This window comes from Tachypleus tridentatus, chromosome 11, assembly GCF_004210375.1.
Source record: "Tachypleus tridentatus isolate NWPU-2018 chromosome 11, ASM421037v1, whole genome shotgun sequence".
Classification (NCBI taxonomy): Eukaryota; Metazoa; Arthropoda; class Merostomata; order Xiphosura; family Limulidae; genus Tachypleus; species Tachypleus tridentatus.
In genome coordinates, this window is record NC_134835.1 from 27,346,879 (window position 1) to 27,352,859 (window position 5,981).

The 5,981-nt window shown below is 30.9% G+C and overlaps 1 long non-coding RNA gene across 2 annotated transcripts in view; it reads left to right on the forward strand.

Annotated features, from left to right (window-relative positions):
• LOC143231814 (uncharacterized) overlaps positions 1-5,712 on the forward strand; it is a 68,891-nt gene extending 63,179 nt beyond the window's left edge. For both annotated transcript variants that reach the window (XR_013017214.1, XR_013017213.1), the window contains 2 exons: positions 669-907; positions 5,295-5,712. This is a non-coding gene — a long non-coding RNA (uncharacterized LOC143231814). The remainder of the gene's footprint in view (positions 1-668; positions 908-5,294) is intronic.
• The last annotated feature ends 269 nt before the right edge of the window (positions 5,713-5,981 follow it).

Below are 5,981 nucleotides of genomic sequence, written 5' to 3' on the forward strand. Positions count from 1 at the left end.
TTTGTATAACTTTAATACAAATACATGTAAATCTTGATTCATATGTTGTGTTATTCAGACCTTATGTAAATGAAAATGTGCAAATTTGCCCGTTTTTACATAGAAAATAGGTTAATTTCTAAATTTCATTATCCAGGTCATAAAAGCAAAGTTTGAAGGGAATAATGGTCATTTTCTGTACTTTTACAACATAAGCAATTAAGAAATAACACATACTATCCAGGAACAAAATTTGTGTTACACAGTGTTATTTGTGTTACATAGTGTAATTAATATGCATAAATATCTCTTATTTTGATTCCCAACTTAGTCTGTTTTTATGCAGTACTTTTGGTGTGAAATTCTTTTAACTCCCACACGTAACCGAAATAAAACAGTCGATGAAGTAACGTACATACGTGTGCGTATTTGTTTATTTAAATATCAAAAGGGAATACAGTTTGCGGTATTTCAATACGGTGTTTTCATGATATTTTTAAACTTTGATAAACTCACGTAGTCAAACGATTTAGTTTTTTCTACATATTTACATAAAAACATCAAATTGTTTTTAATTCATAGGAAACCATATCTGTGTACACTATTCAGATATTTCATCATTTTCTGACTTATTCCCCTCTGTATCACACGTTTATTGTTCAAAACATTTCCATGGTTCTTACTTGCAGGCTCACTGACGGTCGATATTTTCCTTGTGCGTCTTTCAAACTCAAAGAAAATGATCAGAACGAGTAGAAATAAGCCGCCATATCGATCTATTTCCTCCTCTGTATCCTAGGCAACGAGAATCACGTCGATAAGCTTGGGGAGTGTCTTAACTGATGATTGCGCATGCGGCCTTCAACTTTCGTCCTGCCCTCTTATCGACCATACGCTGGCAACGACGTTCCAACGTCTTAGCACAACCGTAAGTACTGTAAGCACCTGCAAATATCGTATTCTTACGTTCTTCCTGCTTCTGTCGTCTGAAAATTATCTAAGCCAGTTTTTCATGAATCATCGAACATTTAATCAAAAAACATCTGTTATAACCCTGCGAGTATATAGTTATTATACTGTTGAAAATAAAATCAGATATGAATTAGTCTTCGAGCACTGATTTAATAACATAGAAAACTAAAATACCACAGAGCTTACATGAACACTTTATAATTAATTATAAACACGTAGATAACAAACTATGGTTAAAAAATTAGAAAGTTTGAGCCAATCGTTAGACGTAATGAATTATAGTTGATCAAGTTAATTTCCTTTCTACAATGTTTACGAACTTGCAAGATGAACCCAAATAAAATATAATTTCTGTCTGGCGTTTATCGTGCTTACCCAATATTTTCTAGCTAATATTTGAAGTCTTTTTCCTCTATTAGTTAGCCTTTTATTTAACTACTTCTGTCTGTGGTGACCTCTACAAAATCTCTCAGAGAAACTTTTACTTTTCGGTATTAATTCACTGAAATAAACGTGTTATTTGCTCATCAGGAATGTCCGACAGTTTATAGCAAACGTTTACAGCCGGCTTAAACACAAAATATACTTTTGAGTTGATTTGCGTCTCAATTAGTTTAGTTTGAAGAAACAGTTGTGGGTTTTGTAATTTAAATTTTAAAAAATCGAACCCCTAATTTTAGCGTTGTAAATTCGAAGACATAACGCTGTACTAGCGGGGGTCTATATAAAGTGACTGTCAATCATACTATTTTTTTGGTTAAAAAGTAGCCCAATAATTAGCGGTGGGCGGTGGTGACTAGCTGCCTTCTCTCTATTCTTACACTACTAAATTAGGGACGGCTGGTGCAGATAGCCCTCGTGTAGTTTTGCGCGAAATTTAAAAAAACCCAAACCCAATCTTTTCTATATATATTATAACGTAATGGTCAATAATGTAAATAAACGTTTCTTGCATTAAGAGTTAAAAATACTGTATAAACATTATTTATAAACAATTACATAACTGGAGACAATAATAAAAAATTGTTGTTTTTTAACATGATCATACAATAAATAATCGAAGTGATAACAAGTCACGCATATAGTGTATAATGATAATATGTTTCACTTTTATTGGCATATGTAGAAGAACTTACATATTCATCCATAAGCGTTTTTTATATAGTTATAACTGAGGCACAATCGTAAAGTACTAGCAGTGACGTTTAAAATGTTGTATGGTAATTGAAGAACATACTACACCATATACGGACTGAGATAAATTCAGTTTAGCAGTGACGTTTAAAATGTTGTATGGTAATGGAAGAACATACTACACCATATACGGACTGAGATAGATTCAGTTTAGCAGTGACGTTTAAAATGTTGTATGGTAATGGAAGAACATACTACACCATATACGGACTGAGATAGATTCAGTTTAGCAGTGACGTTTAAAATGTTGTATGGTAATGGAAGAACATACTACACCATATACGGACTGAGATAGATTCAGTTTAGCAGTGACGTTTAAAATGTTGTATGGTAATTGAAGAACATACTTCACCATATACGGACTGAGATAAATTCAGTTTAGCAGTGACGTTTAAAATGTTGTATGGTAATTGAAGAACATACTACACCATATACGGACTGAGATAGATTCAGTTTAGCAGTGACGTTTAAAATGTTGTATGGTAATGGAAGAACATACTACACCATATACGGACTGAGATAGATTCAGTTTAGCAGTGACGTTTAAAATGTTGTATGGTAATGGAAGAACATACTACACCATATACGGACTGAGATAGATTCAGTTTAGCAGTGACGTTTAAAATGTTGTATGGTAATTGAAGAACATACTTCACCATATACGGACTGAGATAAATTCAGTTTAGCAGTGACGTTTAAAATGTTGTATGGTAATGGAAGAACATACTACACCATATACGGACTGAGATAGATTCAGTTTAGCAGTGACGTTTAAAATGTTGTATGGTAATGGAAGAACATACTACACCATATACGGACTGAGATAGATTCAGTTTAGCAGTGACGTTTAAAATGTTGTATCGTAATGGAAGAACATAATACACTATGCAGATAAATTCAGTTCCTTCCTAACACGCTAATTATTACTATAAATTTAACCTAGCTTGATGTATTGTGTTATCTGTATTTAATAGTGGGTATATTGTGTTATCTGTATTTAATAATAGGTATATTGTGTTATCTGTATTTAATAGTAGGTATATTGTGTTATCTGTATTTAATAGTTGGTATATTGTATTATCTGTATTTAATAGTAAGTATATTGTGTTATCTGAATTTAATAGTAGGTATATTGTGTTATCTGTATTTAATAGTAGGTATATTGTGTTATCTGTATTTAATAGTTGGTATATTGTGTTATCTGTATTTAATAGTAGGTAATGTTACATCGAATTTACAATAGAACAATAACATTTATTTTATCGATATTTTTTCAAGATACTTTAGGGAATATCATAGTTTATCCTACGGAAAAAACCCATGTTTAAGTCCTGACGGAGTGAAACCGGTGTCTGTTATCTTAGTTGGCAACATTCATATTTATGAAAATCTTTATTTTTTTGTTTTTCTTTATCAGAACCGAAAGTTAAATTATATTTTAATCGTATCGATATTTTTTTTATATATGAGTAACAGATTTTCCACTTTCGAACAAAAACTAATTTGAAAGATTCTTCGAGCTTGATAGACTAACAAAGTTATGTTTTAAAAGAAACAGAAGATCTTAACTCTGATTAAAACCTTTGTAAAAAAGTTAAAAATCAGAGTAAAATAGGTGAATGTAATTTTCAAATTAGGCTCTTTACAAGTACTCTCTGAATATATTGTCAAATACCGCTAGGGATAACATTGTTACGTGTAACAATTAAACTTTAAAAATGAGAGAAGTTTCATGTGTCTGCACTTCTAGCTGTTTAACATTAGTAATTCCAATATCTAAGGAAGAAGTCACCTGTTGTAGGTTATCTTTCTATCCCAGACCTTTAATAATATGTTCTATCTTACTCTCCTTTTTCTGCTTATTTATAATTAGATGTAGACGTTTAGGTCCGAGTACTTTCCCATAAAAAGTAATAATACATACGATAGCTTTTGATCAAGTTTCAAAGACATATAATATTGCGTATTTGTGTATATATATATGTGCAATACATACATTTAAGGCCTGAATTTGCGTACTATAACTTTAATATAGGTCAAAATGTTTATAAACAGTGTAAATGTTGAACATATAACATTGAACTCTAAAATTCTTTATAAATATTCTGACAGTATGTGAAGTTAATACTTGTGTTACTTTAACATGATAATTTTCGTTCGTTTTTTGTTTTTTTGGGTTGCGTTTGAACACTTTCATGTTCAAAAATACTTGTATGTTTTTTTTTACATGTTGCGCTGAATATTTGTATGGTTTTTACAGGTTGTATTGGATACTTGGTGTGTTTTATTACAGGTTGCATTGGATACTTGGTGTGTTTTTTTTACAGGTTATATTGGATATTTTGCATGTATTAAAAACTTTAAGAACTTAGAAGTTAAAACATTTTAGTCTTATACGCGTTTCTATCCTTAATATTGGGAAAATAAAACCACTGCTTACATATGTTACTTCATTTCATTTTGATTGGTTAATAATATTGTTTATTATATTATGAATCCTAAAATTATAGTGTAGAACTGAATCCAAGGAAACGAAAATGTTGCCCATTGAGAAAGTTGTATTTACAACGCAGACTTCACATAAAAATGAAATCCACTCCTATTAAACCGTAAATCCATAAACGTAAAGTGTGGCTGCACCCTTCAATAAATTTCTAACACTGTTCAACTATAACGAGGCACAAAAACACGATCTGTGCCAAAAATAGCCACGAAGGTTTATTACATCTGTTCACAATCAAAAACTGGCACGATTTCTGGAAGCAAATCTTCCAATGAGATAAAATAACGTCAGAGATCACGCGAACTTGCGGCGTGCCCCGTTTTGATCACTTCGGGTTCTTGAGTTCAGTGTCGTATGATGTTTAAATAATGATTGAAATGAATATTTTATTTGAAGAATTATGTTAGAAGTTATATGAAATGATGTTAAAGTTAACTTCTGAATAAAATAAATAATAGAATTGTGCACAACTATTATTAAATGGACATAGATCAGTTTCATTACTTTGACGACAACAAATACATTTATAAAGGGAGAGAAATTTTATTATTGTCGTATTTATAAGATATTTAGGGATTTTTATATGCTTACAGGATATAATATGTAAAAGAAAATGTAAAATATTAATCTCTTTTTCTTTCAATAGGATCGCAATATTTCGGATGTGACGTCTGTTTAAATGGTTCCAGGCAGGTGTTGATCAGGTTGGTGTGCTCAAAAAGCGAGCTGACAAAAACGTACAAAATAAAGAAATATATCACCAATACATTTGGCAAAGTGTGACGTAACGTTTTTCTGATCGCTTAATGGACGACTGTAATTTGATCGACCGTCTTCATGTGTATGCTGGGTTTGTAAAAGTCAGTTAAATGTTAAATATAAGTATCCAATTATTACTTTTTTGTGTCAAAGTGAAGTTTTCTGTCCTTAGAAATGAATTTAACACTTTCTTAAATACAATTTTATTATTAGAAGTGTAAGTACGTTTTATGTCACGACGTAAAATAAAATTACCTTCCACAACACGTTGTATTATTTCTGTTAAATAAACGGTCAAGACTTAACTTTAACAGAACGTGTCTTTTTTTTTTTTCGGCAGATGCGATGAAGGTCTAGATGTCTTAAAGAATGATCATGGGTATATTTTCAAAACATTGCAAAGACAGTTACACGTTTAAGAAAGGTTAAGATTTATGTTGTACAATTAAAAGTAGACAAATACAAAACTGTTACATTGTACAAACATGAAAACTGCTGAATGTTTTATAGTTTTTACTATTAAAATTTAGAGTTCATTATGGTACCGTACAAAATGAATAGAGAGAAGACAATC